This window comes from Oncorhynchus masou, chromosome 24 (genome assembly GCF_036934945.1).
Source record: "Oncorhynchus masou masou isolate Uvic2021 chromosome 24, UVic_Omas_1.1, whole genome shotgun sequence".
In the NCBI taxonomy this organism is placed as follows: domain Eukaryota; kingdom Metazoa; phylum Chordata; class Actinopteri; order Salmoniformes; family Salmonidae; genus Oncorhynchus; species Oncorhynchus masou.
The window spans coordinates 58,029,522-58,055,800 of NC_088235.1; the positions used below are offsets into that span (position 1 = coordinate 58,029,522).

At 43.7% G+C, this 26,279-nt stretch overlaps 1 pseudogene; it reads right to left on the minus strand.

Annotated features, from left to right (window-relative positions):
* Positions 1-18,761: 18,761 nt before the first annotated feature.
* LOC135511406 (F-box/WD repeat-containing protein 4-like) lies at positions 18,762-22,660 on the minus strand (annotated as a pseudogene).
* Between the last annotated feature and the right edge of the window lie 3,619 nt (positions 22,661-26,279).

A 26,279-nucleotide genomic window follows, 5' to 3' on the forward strand; every position in this document is an offset into this window, starting at 1 on the left:
AAACAGCAGGACTAGTCCAGACCCTATTCAGGTACTGAGGTGACAGCAATCTCTGGGGTTATTGATTGTGGGAATGTGGCCAATTTATTAGGTACAACCATCTATTACTGTGTCAAACTCCCCTTTGTCTCCAGAACAGCCTGCATTCTTCTGGGCATGGATTCAAAAAGGTGTCAGAAATGTTCGTTGCTCAATTAGTTTCAAAGGACCTACCATCTGCCAGGAAAACATTCCCCACACCAGTACACCAGTCAGGATGGATCCATGGACTCGTGCTGCCTACGCCAAATGCTGACTGATCGCATGCCCACTGGAGCCACTTCTTCTTGTTTTTAGCTGATATGAGTGGAACCTGTGTGGTAACCTGCCTAAATGATTACCGCCCCGTAGCACTCACATCGGTAGCCATGAAGTGGTTTGAAAGGCTGGTCATGGCTTACATCAACACCATATTCCAGAAACCCTAGACCCACTCCAAATCGCATACCACCCCAACAGATGACGCAATCTCAATTGCACTCCACACTTCCCTTACCCACCTGCACAAAAGGAACACCTATGTGAGAATGCTGTTCATTGACTACAGCTCAGCGTTCAAAACCATAGTGCTCAGAAAGCTCATCACTAAGCTAAGGACCCTGGGACTAAACACCTCCCTCGGCAACTGGATCCTGGACTTCCTGAAGGCCGCCCCAGTTGGTAAGGGTAGGCAACAACACATCTGCCACATTGAGCCCCATCACTGGGGCCCCTCAGGGGTGCGTGTTTAGTCCTGTACTCCATATTCACCCACGACTGCGTGGCCACTTTAGCACCCTGCACATTGACTCGACACCGGTACCCCCTGTATATAGCCTCGTTATTGTTATGTACATTTATTGTGTTACTTTTTGATTCTATATATTTTTTTAACTTTAGTTTATTTAGTAAATATTTTATTAACTCTATTTCTTGAACTGGATTGTTGGTTAAGTGCTTGTAGGTAAGCATTTCAGGGTAAGGTCTACATCTGTTGTATTCGGTGCATGTGACAAATACCATTTGATTTGAACACTCAAACGAACAGTAACAGAATGCCATCCACAAAGTTTTTAATGCTTATCAATTGCTTTGCACAAAGTATCAAAATACTACACAAGAATTTCATTTAAATGTTAATTGTATTTTTGGATTACAGAAACAATGAGAAAATATGGAAAAATAAATATTTTAAATGTTAATTATATAAAGCAGCCCGTGTAATCATCTGCCAGAGAGTAGCAACAATCGGCCCGAGCCACAAGTTGTCACACCCTGACCTTAGAGAGCCTTTTTTATCTCTATTTGGTTTGGTCAGGGTGTGATTTTGGGTGGGCATTCTATGTTTTGCTTTCTATGATTTTGTGTTTCTATGTTTTGGCTGAGTATGGTTCTCAATCAGGGACAGCTGTCTATCGTTGTCTCTGTTTGGGAACCATACTTAGGTAGACCTTTTTCCCTCCTTTCGTTGTGGGTAGTTAACTTTGTTTGTGGCACTAATGCCCTGTAAGCTTCACGGTTGTTTTTTTGTTTGTTATTTTGTTGGCGACATTTTGAAATAAAAAGGACAATCACCACGCTGCACCTTGGTCTTCTTCCAGCAACGGCCGTGACAGCAAGTAATACATTTGGACCAGATAACTCATACCAGAATCGACCCGAGCCACAAGTAATATATACTGTTGGGCCAGACAACTCTCATTGGAATCGGCCCGATTCTCAAGTAATACATTAGTAGATGTATCGTAAAGATATCTTTTTGGAGGCTTTAATTAAAGGTTACGGTGTGTTTGAGGTTAGGGTTAAAATCACGTTTTAAGAAGAGAAATTGTAAAAAAAAAATATATATATACTAGTGACGACTATTCTCCCTGGTGCACTCGTTCGTTCATGAGCTGGCAGCTCATTCTAAATAGTATAATCTAACCTCTTCAAATCAGTGGCAGCATGTGCAGAAATGGTCATTCTGTTTTTGACATGCAAATGTGAAATATGTGTATTTATGTTGTTCAAATGCACAGATCGCTTTATACCCTGTGTGTACAAAACATTAGGAGCAACTTCCTAATACTGAACAGCCTCAATTCGTCTGGGTATATAGTCTATACAAGGTGTTGAAAGAGCTTCACAAGGATCCTGGCCCATGTTGACTGCAATGCTTCCCACAGTGGATGTCCTTTGGGTGGTGAAACATTCTTGAGACACACAGGAAACTGTTGAGCATGAATAACCTAGCAGGGTTGCAGTTCTTGACACACTCAAACCGGTGCGCCTGGCACCTACTACCATACACTGTTCAAAGACACTTAAATATTTTGTCTTGCCCATTCACCCACTAAATGGCACACAATACACAATCCATGTCTCAATTGTCTCAAGGCTTAAAAATCCTTCTTTATCCTGTCTCCTCTTTATCTACACTGATAATCAATAAGGGATCATAACTTTCACCTGGTCAGTCTGTCATGAAAAGAGCTGGTGTTTGTAGTGTTCTGTATACTCAGTGTATATATATATAAAAAAACACCAGTAGTTCTAAAATATGGCATATTTCTGTTATGCTGCTTTGTTGACAACTCCAACCGCCTCATGCCCCAGGTATTCAGCCAATCAGCTACTTAAAGGGCAATTCTACCACCTCTTTGACCTCATATTCAAAATCTCCAGTATCATACCAGTGTTTACCTATGTGAAAATGGCACATTCCTATTATCTATGGTTGAAAAGATAAGAAATGTTCTTTAAAAAAATCCTAAATGTAAAAAACTTTGATTTTCAAAACCTGCAATTCGTTTTTAGCCAGGGGAGGGTGTTTTCTTGCTTCCCACGTCACAGCGAATCTCAGTGTTGAAATATTTTAACTTTTAATGATGTCATCAGACACACACCAAATGTTGACTTTATATTTTTTGGTACAAAACATAGAAACCTGCAGTATTGTGCTGGAGATAATGAATATCAGGTTGAAAAGTAGTGGAATTGCACTATAACTAAACTGCTTGTATCTGTGGGGTGGAGCAACTAAAGTAACGTTAAAGGGAAACTGCACAATTTTTCAACTTCCTATTCATCCTCTCCAGCATCACCCCAACATCAACATATGTGAAAATGGTGTGTTTCCATGTTTTGTAGTAAAAAAGATAGATAAGTGTTTCCTTTGACATCATTGGTGTGCATTGTGTGATTTTGACCAGTTACTAGATGTCTACTAATTGTCTACTAATTGGTTGATGATGTCATTGAAATCAAATCACATTTTATTTGTCACATGAGCCGAATACAACAGGTGTAGACCTTAAAGTGAAATGCTTACTTACAAGCCCTTAACCAACAATGCAGTTTAAAGAAAATACCTACAAAAAAAGAAAGAAATTGGAATAACAAATAATTAAAGAGCAGCAGTAAATAACAATAGAAGGGCTTGTAAGTCGCTCTGGATAAGAGCGTCTGCTAAATGACTTAAATGTAAATGTAATGTAAATGCTATATACAGGGGGTACCGGCACAGAGTCAATGTGCGGTGGCACCGGTGTCGAGGTAATTGAGGTAATATGTACATAGAGGTAGAGTTATTAAAGTGACTATGCATAGATAATAACAGAGTAGCAGCAGCGTAGAAGAGGGGGGGGGGGCAATGCAAATATTCCGGGTTGCCATTTGATTAGCTGTTCTAGGGTGACGAGGGTGGCTGGAGGCTTTGACAATTTTTAGGGCCTTCCTCTGACACCTCTGTCACCTCTGACACCTCTACCTAGTGCCTTGCGGTCGGAGACCGAGCAGTTGCCATTCCAGGCAGTGATGCAACCCGTCAGGATGCTCTCGATGGTGCAGCTGTAAAACCAGCTGTAAAACCTTTTGAGGATCTGAGGACCCATGACAAATCTTTTCAGTCTGAATAGGTTTTGTTGTACCCTCTTCACGACTGTCTTGGTGTGCTTGGACCATGTTAGTTTGTTGGTGATGTGAATGCCAAGGAACTTGAAGCTCTCAACCTGCTCCACTAAGGCCCCATCTATGAGAATAGGGGCATGCTCGATCCTCCTTTTCCTTTAGTCCACGATCATCTTCTTTGTCTTGATCATGTTGAGGGAGAGGTTGTGGTCTTTGCACCACATGGTCAGGTCTCTGACCTCCTCCCTATTGGCTGTCTCATTGTTATCGGTGATGAGGCCTAACACTGTTGTGTCATCAGCAAACTTAATGATGGTGTTGGAGTCGTGCCTGGCCGTGGAGTCATGAGTGAACAGGGAGTATAGGAGGGGACTAAGCACACACGACTGAGGGGCCCACATGGTGAGGATCAGTGTGGCGGATGTGTTGTTACCTACCCTTGCCACCTGGGGGAGGCCCGTCAGGAAGTCCAGGATCCAGTTGTAGAGGGAGGTGTTTAGTCCCAGGGTTTTTAGCTCAGTGATGAGCTTTGAGGGCACTATGGTGTTGAATGCTGACCTGTAATCAATGAATAACATTCTCACATAGGTGTTCCTTTTGTCCAGTGGTGAAAGGGCAGTGTGGAGTGAAATAGAGATTGTGTCATCTGTGGATCTCTTGATGCGGTAAGTAAATTGGAGTGGGTCTTGGGTTTCTGGGATAATGGTGTTGATGTGAGCCATGACCAGCCTTTCAAAGCATGTCATGGCTACAGACGTGAGTGCTACGGGTCGGTAGTCATTTAGGCAGGTTACCCTAGTGTTCTTGGGCACAGAGGCTATGATGGTCTGCTTGAAACATGTTGGAATTACAGACTCAGACAGGGAGAGGTTGAAAATGTCAGTGAAGACACTTGCCAGTTATTCAGTGCATGATCGGAATACACATCCTGGTAATCTGTCTGGCACTCCGGCCTTGTGAATGTTGACCTGTTTAAAGGTCTTACTGACATCGACTGCGGAGAGGGTGATCACACAGTCGTCCGAGAACAGCTGATGCTCTCATTCATGTTTCAGTGTTACTTGCCTCGAAGAGAGCATATAAGTTATTTAGCTCGTCTGGTAGGCTCGTGTCACTGGGCAGCTCTCGGCTGTGCTTCCCTTTGTAGTCTGTAATAGTTGCAAGACCTGCCACATCCGACGAGCATCGGAGCCGTTGTAGTATGATTCGATCTTAGTCCTATATTGACGCTTTGCCTGTTTGATGGTTCGTCGGAGAGCATAGCGGGATATCTTATAAGCTTCCGGGTTAGAGTCCCGCTCCTTGAAAGTGGCAGCTCTACCCTTTAGCTCAGTGCGAATGTTGACTGTCATCCATGGCTTCTGGTCGGGGTATGTACGTTCAGTCACTGTGGGGATGACGTCCTCGATGCACTTATTGATAAAGACAGTGACTGATGTGGTGTACTCCTCAATGCCATCGACAGAATACAGGAAAATATTCCAGTCTGTGCTAGCAAAACTGTCCTGTAGTTTAGCATCTGCTTTATCTGACCACTTTTTTATAGACCGAGTCACTGGTGCTTCCTGCTTTAGTTTTCGTTTGTCAGCAGGAATCAGGGGGATAGAATTGTGGCCAGATTTGCCAAAAGGAGGGCGAGGGAGAACTGTGTGTGGAGTAAAGGTGGTCTAGAATTTTTTTCTCTCGGCTGCACATTTAACATGCTGATAGAAATGAGGTAAAACTGATTTAAGTTTCCCTGCAATAAAGTCCCCAGCCACTAGGAGCACCTCCTCTGGATGAGCGTTTTCCTGTTTGCTTATGGTGGTATATAGCTCATTGAGTGCGGTTTTAGTGCCTGCATCGGTCTGTGGTGGTATGTAGACAGCTACGAAAAATACAGATGAAAACTCTCTAGGTAGATAGTGTGGTCTACAGCTTATCATGAGATTTTACATTTTACCTCAGGCGAGTAAAACCTTGAGACTTCCTTTGATATCGTGCACCAGCTTTTGTTTACATATATGCATAGGCCCCCACCCTGTGTCTTCCTAGAGGCTGCTGTTCTAACCTGCCGATAGAGTGTATAACCCGCCAGCTGTATGTTCATAATGTCGTCGTTCAGACACGACTCGGTGAAACATAAGAAATTACAGTTTTTAATGTCCCGTTGGTAGGATATACGTGCTTTCAGTTGTTCCCATTTATTTTCCAGGGATTGAACATTAGCTAGCAGGACAGAAGGCAAAGGCAGATTAGCCACTCGTCACCTGATCCTCACAAGGCACCCTGATCTTTTTCTTCATCAAGTCGAACGCAGACTGTGCATCTCTCCCACTTGACAAATCAAAGTAGCTCAAGAAACGTTCCTGAATAAAGCCCTGATCATCCACATACCTAACGATAACTGACAACTGCGAGCAGACTGGTGGTACCATAGGTCCCAGAGCGGTGGGGCAATTTTTACCCTGTGGGGCCTGGAGTTGTTCCCTATATGTTAACCTAACTAGGAAAACTCTGGACCCTATAAGGAATGACAGTCATTAATCAGTTGTAAAAAGGTTTCATATTGGCTATGATGGGACCAGTTTTTCCTTATCAAGTCACATGGTTTTAAAAAACTCCTGAAAAAAACTCTGGGGTGGGGGTGGATTTACAGATTTACTCCCGTGGGGTCCGCCCCTATATATAGACCCCATGGCCGCGACACACGTTCTCTTTCATTTTCTCGGCGGACGTCCGTATGGTTTGAGGTACAATCTTTCTGAAGTTCGCTTGGTAAGTCACTGGTAAGTGCAATATATTGCATGGACGTATACTCACTGGCTGTTTGCAGCCTGGAGCAGCCGGCCACAAGGCCAGCCCCTCTTTTTGGGTTCTCCACTTGCTGCACGGGGTTGACCTGTATCTTCTGTCTGTGAAACATAATGAAGGTTACGTATGTAACCACGATTATGTGAGCTATAGGGATCACTCCAAACCTCTACGGTGCTAGAGGTGCCTCAAAAATTATGTAGAGAACTTATGTCCTTGCCATATGGTCTATATATAGGGGCAAACCCCAGCTATGACACAGGTGTACACGGGAGTAAATCTGTAAACTCTCACTTTGGATGTATCCCTCCGCTGCGGAGGGATACAATATATTGGAGGGATCCATATAGCTCACATAACCGGGATTATATAATCAACCTTCATTATCATCTTTGCTAAATAAATACCGGAGGAAAGTGCAAAGTCTACTTGAGCGCATGCAAAAAAAATGTGCTGCGTAAACCTCTCTTTAATATAACCTTTATGTGATGGAAGCTATCAAATCATTCTGAATTGTTTTCGACATCCCAGGAAAGATGTTCAGCATGTAAAGAATCTTAACGTGCAATTACAGTCGGCTTGATGATAGGCTCCCTGTTAACCAGCTATATATTTGATACCAGTTAGGTATTAAAAGCCCTCACCTTTTCATCCTTCTTCATGAAACTGATCTCAGGCAGAGGTCAACCCTCACTTTTAATTCGCACCTTTTCCGTGTACCCCAGAGAATGAAAGGGGTTCTTCAACAAAAAGTCCATAACATTTCCAGCAGCGTTGGCCATTCTACCATTCTGGCAGAGAGAAATGCACACTCGCACTGGAAGCTAGCCAGCTACTGAAGATAGCAAGGCAAATTTAAATAATTGCACTAACTGGACACAAAAAATAAAGTTCTACACCCAAGAAAACAATGTATAATATACCTCCTCCATCTCCTGTAATTTGAAAAAACTCATTTGAATTAAATAATGTCGCAAAAATACTCAACTATCACTCTTAATCTCTATCCAACAATGTCACCAAGCTTCTCAACACATAGAACCCCATAATGCTCTGTGGCACAATCCCAATACAACACACTAGGTTCATTCTCTGATCCTACATCTATGATTGGATGAACATGTCAGTTCATACCGCAAAAGCTTTGATTGGTTGGAGGACGTCCTCTGGAAGTGGTCACAATTACCATGTATGTCTATGGAAGGGGGTGAGGCCTACCAGCCTCCTAGGTTTTGCATTGAAGTCAATGTAGCCAGAGGAGGATGAAAGCTAGCTGTCCTCGTGAGGACACCATGGTACTAGCCCAGACAGTGCTGTTGAAGTTACTGTAGACCTTCATTGCAAAACAGTGTATTTTAACCAATTATTGGTCCCCTTTATTTTTATGGATGGTCCTCCCCTTCCTTCTCTGAGGAGCCTCCACTGGTGTGTGCCTTTCCAAATCATGTACAATGAATTGCATTTACCACAGGGGGACTCCAATCAAGTTGTAGAAACATCTCAAGGATGATCAATGAAAACAGGATTTACCTGAGCTCAATTTTGAGTCTCATAGCAAAGAGTTTTTTACTTTTGTAAATTACGATTTTAATGGAAAAACATTTTATTTATAAACTCAGAAAAAAAGAAACGTCCCTTTTTCTGGACCCTGTCTTTCAAAGATAATTCATAAAAATCCAACTAACTTCACAGATCTTCATTGTAAAGGGTTTAAACACTGTTTCCCATGCTTGTTCAATGAACCATAAACAATTCATGAACATGCACCTGTGGTGGGCAATTAAGGTCACAGTTATGAAATCTTAAGGCACTAAAGAGGTCTTTCTACTGCCTCTGAAGAACACCAAAAGAAAGATGCCCAGGGTCCCTGCTCATCTGTGTAAATGTGCCTTAGGCATGCTGCAAGGAGGCATGAGGACTGCAGATGTGGCCAGGGTAATAAATTGCAATGTCCGTACTGTGAGACACCTAAGACAGAGCTACAGGGAGACAGGACAGACAGATGATCGTCCTTGCAGTGGCAGACCACGTGTAACAACACCTGCACAGGGTTGGTACATCCGAACATCACACCTGCGGGACAGGGACAGGATGGCAACTACAACTGACAGAGTTACACTAGGAATGCACATTCCCTCCATCAGGGCTCAGACTGTCTGCAATAGGCTGAGAGAGGCTGGCCTGTAGGCTTGTAGGCCTGTTGAAAGGCAGGAACTCACCAGACATCACCGGCAACATCGTCGCCTATGGGCACAAACCCACCATCGCTGGACCAGAGAGAACTGGCAAAAAATACTCTTCACTGACGAGTCGCAGTTTTGTCTCACTAGGGGTGATGGTCGGATTCGCTTTTATCATTGAAGGAATGAGCATTACACCGAGGCCTGTACTCTGATGCGGTATCGATTTGGAGGTGGAGTGTATGCCATGGTCTGGGGCAGTGTGTCACAGCATCGTCGGACTGAGCTTGTCATTGCAGGCAATCTCAACGCTGTGCGTTACAGGGAAGACGTCTTCCTCCCTCATGTGGTACCCTTCCTGCAGGCTCATCCTGACATGGCCATCCAGCATGACAATGCCACCAGCCACACTGCTCATTCTGTGAATGATTTCCTGCAAGACAGAAATGTCAGTGTTCTGCCATGGCCAGCGAAGAGCCCGGATCTCAATCCCTTTGAGCACGTCTGGGACATGTTGGATCGCAGGGTGAGGGCTAGGGCCATTTTCCCTAGAAATGTCCGGGTACTTGCAAGTGCCTTGGTGGAAGAGTGGGGCAAGAACTGGCAAATTTGGTGCAGTCCATGAGGAGGAGATGCACTGCAGTATTTAATGCAGCTGGTGGCCACACCAGATACTGACTGTTACTTTTGAGTTTGACCCCCCTTTGTTCAGGGGCACATGATTCCATTTCTGTTAGTCAAATGTGTGAGGAACTTGTTCAATTTATGTCTCAGTTGTTGAATCTTGTTATGTTCATACAAATATTTGCACATGTTAAGTTTGCTGAAAGTAAACGCAGTTTAGAGGACGTTTATTTTTTTGCTGAGTTTAATATCCGGATTTTGTTTTGTCATCATGGGTTTTTGTGTGTAGGTTGATGAGGGAAAAAAACTATCAGTTGATGTCACAAAGTCCTACCCTAAAACCTCAGACAGTAAACAATACAGATGTAGAAGCACGGTGGCTAGGAAAAACTCCCTAGAAAGGCAAGGACCTAGGAAGAAACCTAGGGAAGAACCAGGCTCTGAGGGGTGGCCAGTCCTCTTCTGGCTGTGCCGGGTGGAGGTTATAAGAATACATGGCAATTAAGAACAGATTGTTCTTCAAGATTTTTAAACGTTCATAGATGACCAGCAGGGTCAAATAATAATTACAGTGGTTGTAGAGGGTGCAACAGATCAGTACCTCAGTAGTAAATGTGAGTTGGCTTTTCATAGTAGATCATTCAGAGGTCGAGACAGAGGGTGTGGTAGAAAGAGAGTGAGAGAAAAACAGCAGGTCTGGGACAAGGTAGTACGTCCAGTGAATAGGTCATGGTTCCATAGCCGCAGCCAGAACAGTTACAACTGGAGCAGCAGAACGACCAGGTGGACTGGGGACAGCCAGGAGTGATCAGGCCAGGTAGTCCTGAGGCATGATCCTAGGGCTCAGGTCCTCCGGGAGGGGAGCGACAGAAAAAATTAGAGGGAGCATACACCAGATATAACAAATTACATCAGATATAATAAACTGACCCCCGGCCCCCAGCACATAGACTATTGCAGCATAGATTTCCATTTTAGAATAAGGCTGCCACGTAACAAAATGTGTAAAAACTCAAGGGGTCTGAAAACCTTCCTAATGCACTGTATTTAGTATTTAGGCCAACTTTTTGAATGTATAATATTGTATGTTTCTGGTTGTGGTACACTATAGCTTTGTTTAGACAGGCAGCCCAATTCTGATATTTTTTCCACTAATTGGTATCACATCAGATCTTTCACATTAGATCTTTTCCAGATTTGATTGGTGAAAAGACCAATTAGTGAGCTGTGTCAGACATGGGAAGTGTTGGTCAGGCTGTGTGTGTGTGTGTGATCAATGAATTCAGCTAATTAAAAGCACATTTTCTCCATTACAAAGTTCTACCATTGTCCCAAATGATACCCAATTCCCTACATAGGGCACTACTTTTGACCTGGCCAATAGGGAATAGGGTGCCCATTAAATAACGCCATAGTGAATTCGAGGGGTAGTTCTGACTAGGACTCAAACGCGTGTCCAGCGACTTCCCAACACCTTAGCAGTTACACCGAGAGAATTCGAACTCACGATGAGGTTGTTAGGTGTTGGGTTAAGGTCACTCCCTCCTTCCTTCTGAAGAGCACTACCTCCTTCCTTAAGTGTACACGCCTCTCCGATGGCCTTATGGGCGCCCTCCCACCACTGACACAAATAGCGAATTCGGGGGGGGTATTCTTAGCCGTTACGTCAAGAGATCTACACTTGACGAGGTGTTGGGTAAGTAGTGCTCATATTGTTATACATTGTTATATTTGTTAATCACTGTTTACACTCTATTTCATAAATTGCAGTAAATCAATGGTCAATCAAGAGATTTGTTATGTGGATCACTTATTTTTGTGTTGGGTTAGTTTTATTATCACCATTTGTAAACAAATGAAATATGTTGTGGGTACATTTGTGTTTATGGCGGTCCAATAAAAGTTACTGCGTTAGATTTGTTTTGTCTCCCCCACAGGAGAAGCACCTTCCACCCGTAGCTGCGGGGAGTAGGGATGTTGTGGGTGCTGCAGCACCCCCTGAAAAAAATGTATGAAAAAAATAGGAATTTATTACTCCTGTATTAGCAGATAAAAATACTCCCCAACACCCCCAACCCAAAACATCTTCCCGCTGCCGTGCTTCCACCATATAGTGCTTTCAAACCCAAGGAGGAGCTGAGTGAAGGCATGAGGAAGTCCAGAAAGCACAGGAGAATGCAAACTACTGCAGTGAAGGTTAAAATGTCCCATCCACAAACTGCACCTCAGCTTCCCTTGTGGTCCAGCCTTCTGTTTCGGATGCAGTCTCACCTTACGGAGCAAAGGACCAGATTGATGTTCACCTAAGAGACCGTTTCTGATGTAATAAATTGGTCTCATTACTTGCCTATTTATTTTGTAGCTTATTTATTTTCCACCGATGAATGACTCAAAAACTGTGTGTAACAAAATACAGAAATCTGGCCAGTATGATGCATTTTGTATCATATTATGTAATTTTGCATCAGATAAGCCACATTTTGGTATTCTGAAAGTTACATATCTTGAAAACGTGATTGCTGACAGGCAAAATATTTTGGGACTATATCAACAATGGACTAATGAAACAAATACTGTGCCAAAAAATTGTTTTCGGTGGAGTTTTCCATTAAGTTTAGTTTTTGGTTTCGTACACCAGCTTCAAAAGGCTGAAAATACAATATTTTTGCTTCGAAAAAATATATTTCACTTTGGTTTAGGTGGTAAAATGATTCTCTACACTATACTTCTTTTGTCACATACTCTGAAAATAGGCGAACTGTTAGAATTCTAGCAACTTGGAAATGGTGGTTTAAAACTTTCTTTAAAACTTTCTCGATACCTGTAGAATAGTTGTACCAGAGTAGATAGCTGTAAACTTTCCTTTGGTTATATCTATATTGTTTATTACATGTTTATTATAATATTAGGCATATATGTTGTTATTAATAATAATATATTGAACTTTCATACAGAATCTCAAAGTCGCTTTTCAAAAAGCTGGCAGTTCAAGGGAGACTGTCTTCCACAGCTAGATTATACAAAGAAACAAATGTTAGAGAGAATAGAAAACCTTATGATAACCCTATAACCTTATATAACTTCCCTGGCCGGCCCTGTCCACCACACGTTTTCATTGGTTGAGGCGCATTTGCATACTCGAGTTGGTATTCATGTCATAAGAAGGAATTCCCCCCCGACCATGCCCATAAATTGGGGAAAACAAACATCATTTTCCATTGACCCCCATCGTAAAATAACAAACTTCGTTGTCTATTTTTTCTCATACAATTTTTGTTTTAAATGCTGAAAAGCTGCTCTGTTGTTCAATGCACATGTAACCAGGTCAACATGATCCCACGTAGGGAAATGGAGCCTTCAAGAAGAGCTCTGTGGCTTCAAGCTATTCGGTGTGGGAGAGTGGGAAATGTGGGGAACCAGTGTCCAAGTAGGCTCCATGTAGCTGTGTGTGGAAAACATTTTATGAATGGAGTTTAGGGTTCATTTCTGGATGACTTGATTGAGATTGATTCCATATCTCATTATCCTGGAATCTATAGGAAGTGTATACTGGATGATGATCAATGGCTGGAGAAGAAAAATGGCATAGTGCACTTCTAGGAACATGATAAAGGCAATACATTAATGTGATATTGTACAAAAAAAACAAGAAAGCCCTACATGCTTGTTATAGAAATGAGATGTGAATCGCTTCTTCTCTTTTCCTCTGCCCCCCCTCTCTTTTTGTTCCCCTCTCTCTTTCCCACCCTCACTCATTTTCTTTCTCCCGCCCTAGTTCCCTCTCTTTCTCCCTTTCTTTCTCTCTCTCTACCTCCATCCATCTTCCCTTCCTCTCCCTCTCCCTCTCCTTCGCTCTATCCCTCTCTCTGCGCTTGGTGGTTTCCTTTCCTCAGGGGAAGCCCTTTGAACCTTTCAGCCCAGTTAAAGGGAACAAAAGCAAACAAATCACATTGTTCTTTCAGGAATTTTTCTTGTTCACTGCCTTTCATTGCCTCTTTTTTTAGGCACTTCTCTCATTCATATCCCAGAAGTCAATGGTTCCTTACATCCCAGCTTGACAAGTCAGGAGGATACAAGCTAATCCCCTTAATCTGGTTTTTCTCCCGCGCGCAGCCACAGGGAGAGAGGGACCACAGAGAGTAATCCTATAGAGGACACAATAGGATTAGGCTGTGACTCTCAGAGTGACAATCAGGTATCTACTGACTGATCTGCAAAGTAGGGCCGACTTTCTTAAATTTTACTTATTTTGGCGGGGGGGGGGGGTTCTTTCTTTGAGGGCTGCTGGAGGTCCCTCTGACTAGCCTGTGTTCCTCAGCCCAGGGACCCGTGGATGACTGACAGGTGATGAGGGTGGAGTTAGAGTTGGGGGTGTGTGGGGTGGATGGAGGGGTTGTATGTATGTGAGTGGGGTGGGGGGGTAATGGTTGCCTTCATTCACATTCTGGTACAAACAGCGATAAACACACATGCATACATTCACAATTAACACAATTAGCTCAATCTTGCTGTGTTGCAGCTGAGACAATTCCACAATCACATAGTTAGACAAATAATACCGAAATGTTCTAAATAAAAATAAAAATAAATATACAATCCCAATAAGCTAAATTACACTAAAAAGATGTCTATTAGACGTCTTTTCCAGACGTTGACATCAAGTGGATTTCAGGTGCTGAATGAAAGGTTATAAGACATCTTTTTCCGACGTCGAAAATATGTGCAGTATATTACAAAAGTGAGTACACCCCTCACATTTTTGTAAATGTTTGAGTATATATTTTCATGTGACAACACTGAAGATATGACACTTTTCTACAATGTAAAGTAGTGAGTGTACAGCTTGTATAACAGTGTAAATTTGCTGTCCCCTCAGTATGAGGGAGTGTGAGAGCGATGACACCAAATTTAACACACCTGCTACCCATTCACACCTGAGACCTTTTAACACTAACAAGTCACATGACACCTGGTAGGGAAAATGGCTAATTGGGCCCAATTTGGACATTTTCACTTAGTGGTCTACTCACTTTTGTTGCCAGCGGTTTAGACATTAATGGCTGTGTGTTGAGTTATTTTGAGGGGACAGCAAATTTACACTGTTATACAAGCTGTACACTCACTACTTTACATTGTAGCAAAGTGTCATTTCTTCAGTGTTGTCACATGGAAAGATATACTCAAATATTTCCAAAAATGTGAGGGGTGTACTCACTTTTGGGCCATACTGTATATTCAGAACATTGTAAATACGTATTTTCTGGAAGCAATGTCTTATGCGGACGTTGAAAATATCTATTTTTTGGGTCATCGACTCTATGGAGAAATTTCAACTGCACATACAGTACATTCTCAATGAAGTTAGCATTATATCACAATAATATAGGAAAGAGGAGACAACTGAAGATTGCAACAGATTATGTATTATTGCTCCTATCTGTCACATTCAAAAGCTTTAGAACTGGCAATGAGGACGTTTAAAGTCGTCCAACCTAAAGAATAAGCCAACAGACCACTTTGAACAACAATACCATTTGCAGTAAAGGACGGTTACAGATTTGTTTATTATCTTGCTACGATTGTGATATGTTGTTGTTAACCGACCTTAGTTGAATGCACTGAATGTCAGTCGCTCTGGATAAGAGTGTCTACTGAATGACCTAAATGTAAAAACAAACACTCGCAAAGCATGCTGTGTATTATTCTAATGAGCTCTGCCCCCAAAGAAGTACATATTTGGCCAGTGTGGACCAGGTCCTAATCTGAATGAATCATAGGCTATGTTTCACAAGTTTGAACATCACAAACAATTATCACAGTAGAGTACTGTACAGTACGGTACAGGACAGTAGAGTTTAATTCAGTATAGTACAGTACATTACACTGTACTCTAAACTTGTGAAACATAGACGTCTATGATTAGTTCAGATTTGGTCTGATCCGGACCAAAATTAAACTTCTGTAGACATTGAAATGAAGGCTGGTTTGGGCTCCACCCCCCAAAAACAGAAAAAAAGACAGCTAGTCTGGGGGATATCTTTTGATCCAGTTTTCCTCCATTACTTCAGTGTTTTGGGAAAACATGCATGTCCTTTTTATCTTTTAAAAGGTGGACGTTTGTGTGAAAATAAAATAAATGGAGATATTTTCATCGTGCCAATATACAGGGAACTGCCCACCCCAAAAAAACACTAGAGTAAATGAGCGATAAAAAGTATATTGAAAGCAGGTGTCCATAGGTGTGGTTCTTGAGATAATTAAACAATTAACATCCCATAATGCTTAGGGTCATACATAAAAATGCCCAGTTGCACATTATTTTGGCTACCATGGCTAGAAGAAAATATTTCAGTGACTTTGAAAGAGGGGTCCCAAATGATCATACGGTTTAAAGTGTGTGTGTGTGTGTGTGTGTGTGTCTCAGTCACCAGATCTCAATTGATTCTGGAGCGGAAGCTGAGACAGAGTTTTTCACCACAATTAACAAAACACAAAATGATGGAATTTTTCAAAATGATGGAGTCCGAGACACATATCCTATTAAGACACTTTATGTTGGTGTTTCCTTTATTTTTGTCACTTACCTGTATTTTGTCTGCAACAAATGGTGGCAGATGTGAGTGGTCGTGGCAGTCTGGTAGTGGTGTCTTGCATGCATTTACTCTCATCGTCTGTAGATGGCAGCATTGGTACAAGAATTCAAAGCTCCAGCACCTTTCGGCACATAACTGCACACTGGTAAATCAGTGTAAAAACCTGCCAGCTCATTTATAACACAGTTCAACCACCTCCATAAAACCAAACTCAACCCTGGTATGATGCTCTGATGCTCAGCCCAGCATTGCTCTGATATCTGATCCTCTCCATAGTTGTACCACAGCCCACTGAGCCCACGGAAACAGGGCTCACCTCCACTGAAAGGGAAGCCCTTCCTTCCATTCAAGTCCAATGAACTTGGCCAAAGAAAACACTGTGTGATTCTTCACATGTTCTCATGTTACTCTGCTAGTCTTGCTAAGTGCTAAGGGTAAATTACAGGTTATCCATTGTGAGAGAAAACTAAGTCCAGGGATGGTGAATTGCTCTGAGACAGGTGCCAGTGGGTTACTCTGTTGATCTCGTGTGAACAGTAACAGTAGTGGTACGGAAATGACAATTCTAATTGGCCAAATCATATTGTGTTGAAAACAGTTAACCACTATTCCTTCACACACACAGCCTGGTTTGTTCCATCAGCTGTCATCTGCTAACACGTTTTGGCATAAAGCTAATGCATTTTGGTGCGAGTCCTGCTCCACTGCAAGGTCGCGGCAGTACCAGACACCTTTTTTTCCTCATCCATCATCTGCATGATCCAAGTGTGTGTGATTTACGTCTTAAACCAGGTCGCCACTAACCCAGACGCACCCCGATGCTCTTCACATGGTTCCCTCAGCTAAATATACCCTGCGTGTCTCAGCTGGCTGTGTTTCAGTTGAGGTCACGATGGTTTGCCCACTCCACACTTGCTACATGCCACATTTAGCCGCTGACTCTTCATTTAGAGATCCGGATAAACAAAGAAAAAGCCTCCAATGCCAGAACATTTAGCTGAATCTAATAAACCTGGCAAGACAAGAACAAACCATTGATTTCATTATTTACGTCTGCATGTCTGACACGGGATTCATATTAATGATGTAACCGAGTTAATGTCACAAGAATGAAGGTATTGTGGCAGAGGGTGAGGTGAAATCCTTTGTCCCCCTGCTAAGCTCACCGTCACCTGTGTGACAGAGAGGTTTGTACAGGTGCCCTCTGCGCCCCCCTCCTTCTTCCTCATCCGTTCCCTCCAAACTGACACTACTGAGGGAGAAGGGCAGGTACAGGCAAGGCCCACATCACTCACTCCTTAGTCTGTGAGACGATGGTGTGTGCAAGTGTTACTAGGTGAGTGTGGTGTGTGAGTGGGCTCTTTAGGTGTGACGAGAGGCACCACAAATACCCTTCTTGCAACCCTCAACCCAGCCCCCCCTCCACCACTTCTGTCCCAAATGGAAGTCTTAATTTCAGCCTTTTCCTGAGAGGGAGTTGGTTGGTTGGTGGGGTTGTGTGAGTCATTGTGTTGACCTTGTGACAGAACCTCAGACAACAGCACTGCATCGTTGGTGTGGCCTGATGACACTTCAGTCTGTGGCATCCTCAGTGTGTGCGTGTGTGATTCCTTACACCTGCAAGGTCAGGCATTTCATACCAAGCCACACAGCAGGTGAAGAACAACGTTCTACACAATCAAATCATCATCCGTGCACCACCCGTATTTCAGTCTACTGCGTTACAGATAACAAAATACTGGCCACACGACTGAACAGCTTCTGTGGGGCCCCTCCCTTGGTCCATATGATTAATTCAACTCTGCACAGTCCCTGGGGGCCACATCTCCTGCATGGTTGTGCAATGTCTTTACGCAGCGTGGCCATTCCTCTTATCTGCTACCGTAATATTAGCTAATGGGAATATGATCTAATATATGCCATTAATGGCAAGCAGGGAGGGTCTCCGGGAATTCACAATGGAACCAAATGCACACACACCACAACCCCCAAATCACCCTCCCTCACAACCCCAAGCACAACACAGAATAAACCCCCAACTATCTCTCCCCACTGACTAAATGAATCCAAGGAAAACGTCAAAATGAGACCCGTTGATATCTACAGTGTATGACGCACCACCAGGTGTAAGTGGGGTTTAGATATGCGTCCAGAACTTTGATACGCCAGATGTGAGTATATTTTATCTTTGTCTGTCAAATGATCCTCACATTATAACGTGGATTTTCAAAGGTACTTCAATCCTGACTGACTGCAGGTGTTGAGGTCAAATGAATGGAAACCCCAAACACTGTTTTCCTATGTTACTGTCAGTGGCTAATATGGTTTTAGCCCCTCAAAGCATCCGACAGAGCCCGTAGCCACTCAAAGTGTGAGGTGGAAACACCTCCCTGTGTGTTCTTCAATGGAAGCGTTATCTAGGCTTTATCGTGTGTGTGTGTGTGTGTGTGTGTGTGTGTGTGTGTGTGTGTGAGAGAGAGAGAGCCTCCAGGCCACTGGATTAGTCCTGTAACAACATGTTCTTGCATGCCCTCTAGTCCAGGATCTGTGTTGCCCTGGCAGAGGTTTCCATGTTGGTTTCAGGGCGTAGTATCCGCATATACAGTACCAGTCAAAAGTTTGGACACACCTACTCATTCCAGGGTTTTTTCCTTATTTTTACATTGTTTAATAATAGTGAAGACATCAAAACTATGAAACAACACATTTGGAATTATGTGGGTAACCAAAAAAGTGTTAAACAAATCAAAATATACAGTGCCTTGCGAAAGTATTCGGCCCCCTTGAACTTTGCAACCTTTTGCCACATTTCATAATAATAAGTATTCGGCCCCCTTGAACTTTGCGCGCCCAATTTTTCAGTTTTTGATTTGTTAAAAAAGTTTGAAATATCGAATAAATGTCGTTCCACTTCATGATTGTGTCCCACTTGTTGTTGATTCTTCACAAAAAAATTCAGTTTTATATCTTTATGTTTGAATCCTGAAATGTGGCAAAAGGTCGCAAAGTCCAAGGGGGCCGAATACTTTCGCAAGGCACTGTATTTCATATTTGAGATTCTTCAAAGTAGCCACCCCTAGCCTTGATGACAGCTTTGCACACTCTTGGCATTCTCTCAAACAGCTTCATGAGGTAGTCACCTGGAACGCATTTCAATTAACAGGTGTGCCTTGATAAAAGTTCATTCCTTCTTAATGTGTTTGACCCAATCAGTTGTGCTGTGACAAGATATGACTATCTTCTGTATACCACCTCTATCTGGAAAGAGACCAAGTCCATATTATGGCAAGAACAGCTCAAATAGGAGGTGTGCTGGGCTCTCATGAAGACCTAGAGTTAGCTCTGCTGCAGAGGATAAGTTCATTAGAGTTACCAGCCTCAGAAATTGCAGCCCAAATAAATGCTTCACAGAGTTCAAATAACAGACACATCTCAACATCAACTGTTCAGAGGAGACTGCGTGAATCAGGTCTTCATGGTCGAATCGCTGCAAAGAAATCACTACTAAAGGACACCAATAAGAAGAAGAGACTTGCTTGGGCCAAGAAACACGAGCAATGTACATTAGACCGGTGGAAATCTGTCCTTTGTTCTGATCAGTCCAAATTTGAGATTTTTGGTTCCAACCGCAGTATCTTTGTGAGACGCAGAGTAGGTGAACAGATGATCTCCGCATGTGTGCTTCCCACCAAGAAGCATAGAGGAGGAGGTGTGATGGTGTGAGGGTGCTTTGCTGGTGACACTGTCTGTGATTTCTTTTGGGGATTCAAGACACACTTAACCAGCATTGCTACCACAGAATTCGCAAGCGATACGCCATCCCATCTGGTTAGTGGGACTATCATTTGTTTTCAACAGGACAATGACCCAGCACACCTCCAGGCTGTGTAAGGACTATTTGACCAAGAAGAAGAGTGATGGAGTGCTGCATCAGGTGACCACACTGGGCTGTTCACAGCGGAGGATAACTGCAACATCTGTGGCAAGGAAAACAACAGTCATAAATGGCCGTCACCCACACACAAATTGATTTTACACACACATACCTCTACGCAGCGGGTCTGCCACTTATCCCGCATCCGTATGACGCCGTCGTATGAGGAGCCACTGGCAATCATGTGATTCCCGTCCGTCTGGATGCAGTTAGAGGGCACTGTCGTGAGGCTCCTCCCACTCCATGACACACTTCCTGTTGGACAGGAGGATGTTTGTGAAAAAGTAGACATCTGTTTAATTTGAAATACTATGAATTGCAGGAGGTGAAATAGTCCAAAACGACAGCGTCACAGCATTCATTAGGTTCAACTTACTTTGATGACCTAGGCGAGGACCACTACTTCACAGTGCAGAATGTGACTGGATTTTGGAGAGTGTACTTTCGAAGAATTTTAAAGAAGGCAAATGTGTGTGTGCATGTTTTGAGTAAGTTAGATTGTGTATGTTGGTGTGTGTTTTGAGTAGGGTGTATGTTGTGAGGTTTGTGTGCGAGTTTTCTGAGGATGCCGAAACTTCATCTGTTGTTTACGGAAAGGCGCTGGGGTGTTGGGAGTGCTGGCTGGGCTTGCGGTGGGGAAGGAGGTGGTGGTAGGGGAAATATTTTAGGAGTTCTGCCAATGGAGATCGATCATCCATTAGAGCCTCATCAATAAGTGATGCACAGGGACCGGGTGCAGACAGCAGGGCAACAGAGGCGTCTGGAGTCAGTCTCACACACACACACACACAGGCGTGCACACACACACACAGGCGTGCACACACACACAGGCGTGCACACACACAGGCACACACCGTTTCTTCGTCCTAATTTTAGCAATCCAATGAGCACGAGGTCAATTCACTGTCATTGGGTCCTAAAGTGTTGAGAGACACCAGATATATCCACATATAGCCCTGACTCGACCAGACTCAAAGGAGTGTCCCTGTCACCAGACTACTTTACCTGTCTTGGCAACTGAGGTTAAAGTCAAGCAGTAACTTACTATTGTGTGTCTCTGAGAGAGTTTGGGTTGTGTCGGTTTCTTGGAGTGTGTTTTTCTGGGACAATGTGAGTCAAGAGTGCATGAGGTAGACAAGACCCATTGGGCTGACTTCTCTTTCTCTCTCGTTTCCCCCCTCTCTGCCAAACCTATAGCCGACATGGTGAGAATGCAGCATAGTTTGTAGAGAGAATGCATACACACTCTGACCATCTCACCCAGAGAATGTCACAGCCACGACACAAGAAACAGACATCTCTACATAAAACTAAATAAAACAATTCCACATCACATGAGAAAACTATTTGCCATTACTCAATTCCAAAAAAAACATATTATAAATATAAAGAAATAACACCCCAAAAATATGATGAAACAACGTGATACACAAAACGTACATATTCAACAAGACCATGAGCTGATAGATCAATCTAATAAAATACACAACAACACGACACAACATTAACCCATAACAAGAGACAGGTGCTTCACAACACCAAGACAACAGTGTATATCAGACAGAGAATGAATTGTGTGTGTGTTGCTGTCCGCTGGTCGGATACCCTCCAGGCATCTGCAAAACTCAAAGTCCTGCTTTCAGCGGGAACCCAACGTCCAGACACCCCGCGCCTCCTCACTGTCCCAGGGAGCCTCCTGGGGGTGCTGTGTGTGGTGTGAATTATTGATGTCTAAAGAGGGACCCCCCATCCCAGCACAACCCTCCACTCAACTCCCCAGAGCAAGCTGACAATCAGCTTTTATTTGTGTTACTTGACTGGACCCCTCCCCACAAAAACACCTCACACACATACACACACACCACCCAAATCAAATGACCCCGTCTCCTTTGATAGCAGGACCAGGTTTGTTGCGGAAACGCTCCGCATCAATACGGGCACCGCCCAGTGCGGACTGGATAGTAACATACTGCGCTCTTTCTCTTTGGATGATGGAGGGGAGGCAGAATGATTAGACTGTGTTGCTAGTGCTCTTCTGTGTGCTGTGCTGACTCATAGCACGTGTATTGAAGTGTATGATGTAGCCGTGACGTTAATTCTCATTTTGGCACGGCACAGAATACTTCTTTGCAAATCATAATGCTTGAACAGTTTTATAATGTATATTGATGCATGTGCTATATTGGTGGAGGTACATTTTGCCATACAATATGAGCCACAGTACATTGACAATTTATACATACGTGAATACGAAAAAAAAAGGTATTGATTGACAGCTTGCTTGATGGACGGACGGCGTACCTGGGGCTGAGGCGGAGGTCCCAAGAGAGGACATAGGCGTCGTAGCCACAGGTGAGCTTCTGGAAGGGCGACTCATATACCTTATCCACCACACCTGCTTCCCTCTGGGACTCTGAACCTAGACAACACAGCAACTCACACCTGAGAGACAGTGAGAGGGAGGAGGGAGAAATAGAGAGAAAGTAGGAAAAAGAAGAAAGATGAAGAGAGAGACAGTTCAGTTCCTGCACCTAAGATCACAGACATGTTACATGTACACTCTTCCCTCTGTATCAATAAATGCCCGCTGGCTACTGGCTACTTTACGTCGAATACAGGAGGTCCATAGTGCTTCAAATGAGGATGTACAGTGTTCACTTACACCCATAAGCAACCACGAATAATCAATGGAGTCCCTACTAGGTATAACTCATCTTATCTCAAAGTGAGAGGAAGACAACACACTTTTGTCACCGGTCTAAGTCTTTCTTGGAGTTGATCCTTGATTCACCCCTAAGCTCTCTGTGTATATCTTCATATTCCCACAGACAGCCCTCTCTCTCCATCTCTATATTCCCAATCCCACCGGCTCCAGACCACCCAGAGGAGATCAAAGTCAACACCTCTCTATCTGGGAGAGGGCTCTGAGGCCGATTACAGGGATCCTCCCACGCTACGACACTGTGCGGGATGGAGGTGTGTGTGTGAGAGAGAGAGAGAGAGAGAGAGAGAGAGAGAGAGAGAGAGAGAGAGAGAGAGAGAGAGAGAGAGAAAATGGCGTGGTGTGTAAAAAATATATGTTTGTGTGTATGGGTACACAAAGGACGTGTATGGGGGGGGGTGTGTATGAGCAGTACCATGCTCTTGTGATCACAGTCCTCTGTTGGCTGCCCCCTCAGCGGCTCTGATTATTGGAGAATAACTTGCCCTCCACAGTGCGGATTATTGCAGAATAACTGTCTCTTTGTTGCTGTTTAATTCCTCCATGACCGTGACTGTGTGCGAATCGCAGACCTTTGATACCTGCTCCCTAGCAACCATTTAAAGGTGCCCGCTGGCCCTGGTGACCGCACTCCCTCCCCCTCCTCGCTCGTGCCCCCACTGCCCCAAACACCAGGGGCAGACTGGTAATCCGCCAGCCTCACCCCAGGGGGCCATCTTATTGGACGAGGGCTTTCCTCACGGGGCGTCTTATTGGATGAGAGCTTTCTCAGCCCTGGGGTCTAAGCCTGGCCAATGGGGAGTCTGTGATGAGGCTCTCTCTCTGGGCTATGTGTCTGTGTGGGGTACCGACCTCTCATTTTCTTTTTACTGCTAAAACCCAGGGCTTAATGCATGCCAGACAAAGAACACCTATACCACTCAAGCCACACGTGAATAATTGACTCATAACTCAAACGTGTCTTATAGAGAGCCCCCTATATCCCTCAACCCACAAGGATATAGGCCATTCAATTCATAGCCTGAACACGTCTCACAGACACAATTGAGCTGATTGCACTGAAGGTCTTCGTGGCCCTCTGAAACGTCCAACACCAAGGTGAGATGATAAAAACCAGAGCAGCAAAACGGGATTCTCAAATTGTTAGGTCACCACTTTTATGAGCCTAGGAAAAGATTACAGGATGGAGCATAACCATATAATCTGTCAGAATGACTGTATCTGCATGTGGGGCTGCCACTTGCCTTTGAGCTGCGGCTTGATTGTGTGATCTGACCATCTCATGTCTGGGTCCACACCATCACATACCTGAGTCTGGCCCAAAGCATGCCTGAGTGGAAAGACACATGGTTGAGTCGATAAAATAATACTGACGAGTCATTACCGTCACATAACAGAGTCGGGCCTTTTGTGTCCCTTTGATATACAGTACCAGTCAAAGGTTTGGACACGCCTTCTCATTCAAGGGTTTTTCTTTATTTTTTTGTATTTTATACATTGTATAATAATAGTGAAGACGTTAAAACAATGAAAAAAAAACACATGTAAAGTAGTAACCAAAAAAGTATTTATATTTTTGATTCTTCAAAGTAGCCACCCTTTGCCTTGGGACTCCCGAGTGGCACAGTGGTGTAAGGCACTGCATCTCAGTGCAAGAGGTGTCACTACAGTCCCTGGTTTGAATCCAGGCTGTATCACATCTGGCCGTGATTGGAAGTCCCATAGAGCGGCGCATAATCGGCGCAGCGTCGGCAGGGTTTGGCCGGGGTAACCCGTCATTGTAAATAAGATTTTTTTTCTTAACTGACTTGCCTAGTTAAATAAAGGTATAAAAAAATGTAATGACAGCATTGCACACTCTTAGCATTCTCTCAACCAGCTTGAAGGAGTTCCCACATATGCTGAGCATTTGTTGGCTGCTTTTCCTTCACTCTGCGAGTCCAACTCATCTCAAACCATCTCAATTGGGTTGAGGTCGGATGATTATGGATGCCAGGTCATCTGATGCAGCACTCCATCACTCTCCTTGGTTAAATATCACTTACACAGCCTAGAGGTGTGTTTTGGGTCATTGTCCTGAAGAAAAACAAATGATAGTCCCACTAAGAGCAAAACAGATGGGATAGCATATTGCTGCAGAATGCTGTGGTAGCCATGCTGGTTAAGTGTGCCTTGAATTCTAAATAAATCACCAACAGCATCAACAGCAAAGCACCTCCACAGCATCACACCTACTCCGTGCTTCATGGTGGAAACCACACATGCGGACATCATCCGTTCACCTACTCTGCCCCTCACAAAAACACGGCGGTTGGAACTAAAAATCTCAAATTTGGACTCATCAAACGAAAAGACAGATTTCCACCAGTCTAATGTCCATTGCTCATGTTTATTGACCCAGGCAAGTCTCTTCTTCATATTGGTGTCCTTTAGTAGTGGTTTCTTTGCAGCAATTCGACCATGAAGGCCTGATTCACGCAGTCTCCTCTGAACAGTTGATGTTGAGATGTCTTTCTTTGCAGCAATTTGAACACAGAGGCCTTTGTAGCAGGCCACTGTGTTCTTGGGGAACTTCAATGATGCAGTAATTCTTTGGTACCCTTCCCCAGATCTGTGCCTCGACACAATTCTGTCTCGGAGCTCTACGGGCAATTTCTTTGACCTCATGGCTTGGTTGTTCCTCTGACATGCACTGTCAACTATGGGACCTTATATAGACAGGTGTGTGCCTTTCCAAATCATGTCCAATCAATTGAATTTACCACAGGTGGACTGCAATCAAGTTGTAGAAACATCTCAAGGATGATCAATGAAAACAGGATGCACCTGAGCTAAATTTCAAGTCTAATAGCAAAGGGTCTGAATACTTATGTAAATAAGTTATTTCTGTTTTTTATTTTGAATAAATTTGCACCCCAAAAAATGTTGATGAAGGACACTTTTTTTGAATCAATTTTATAATAAGGCTGTAACGCAACAAAATGTAGAAAAGGGGAAGGGGTCTGATTATTTGTAATTACACTCCGGCCCCCCAACCATCCGCTCATCTAGTTGATGATCCCTGCCCTAGACCCACTACAATTTGCATACCGCGCCCAATAGATCCACGGACGATGCAATAGTCATTGCACTGCACGCTGCTCTATCACACCTGGACAAGACTAACACCAATGTGAGAATGCTGTTCATCGACTACACTCAGCCTTCAACCCCATAGTTCCCTCCAGGCTCATCACTAAGCTCAGGGCCCTTGGTCTGAACCCCTCCATGCTTAACTGGGTCATAGACTTCCTGACGGGCTGACCCCAGGTGTTGAAGGTAGGCACAGGAATCCTCAACAGGGGGGACCCACAGGCGTGCATGCTCAGCTCAGCCCCTCATGTACTCCCCTTTCACCCATATGACTGTGTGGCTCCGTAAGTCTCCAACTCAATCATCAAGTTTGCTGACGACACAACAGTGGTAGGCCTGATTACCATCAACGACGAGACAGCCTACAGGGAGGAGGGGAGAGCCCTGGCGGA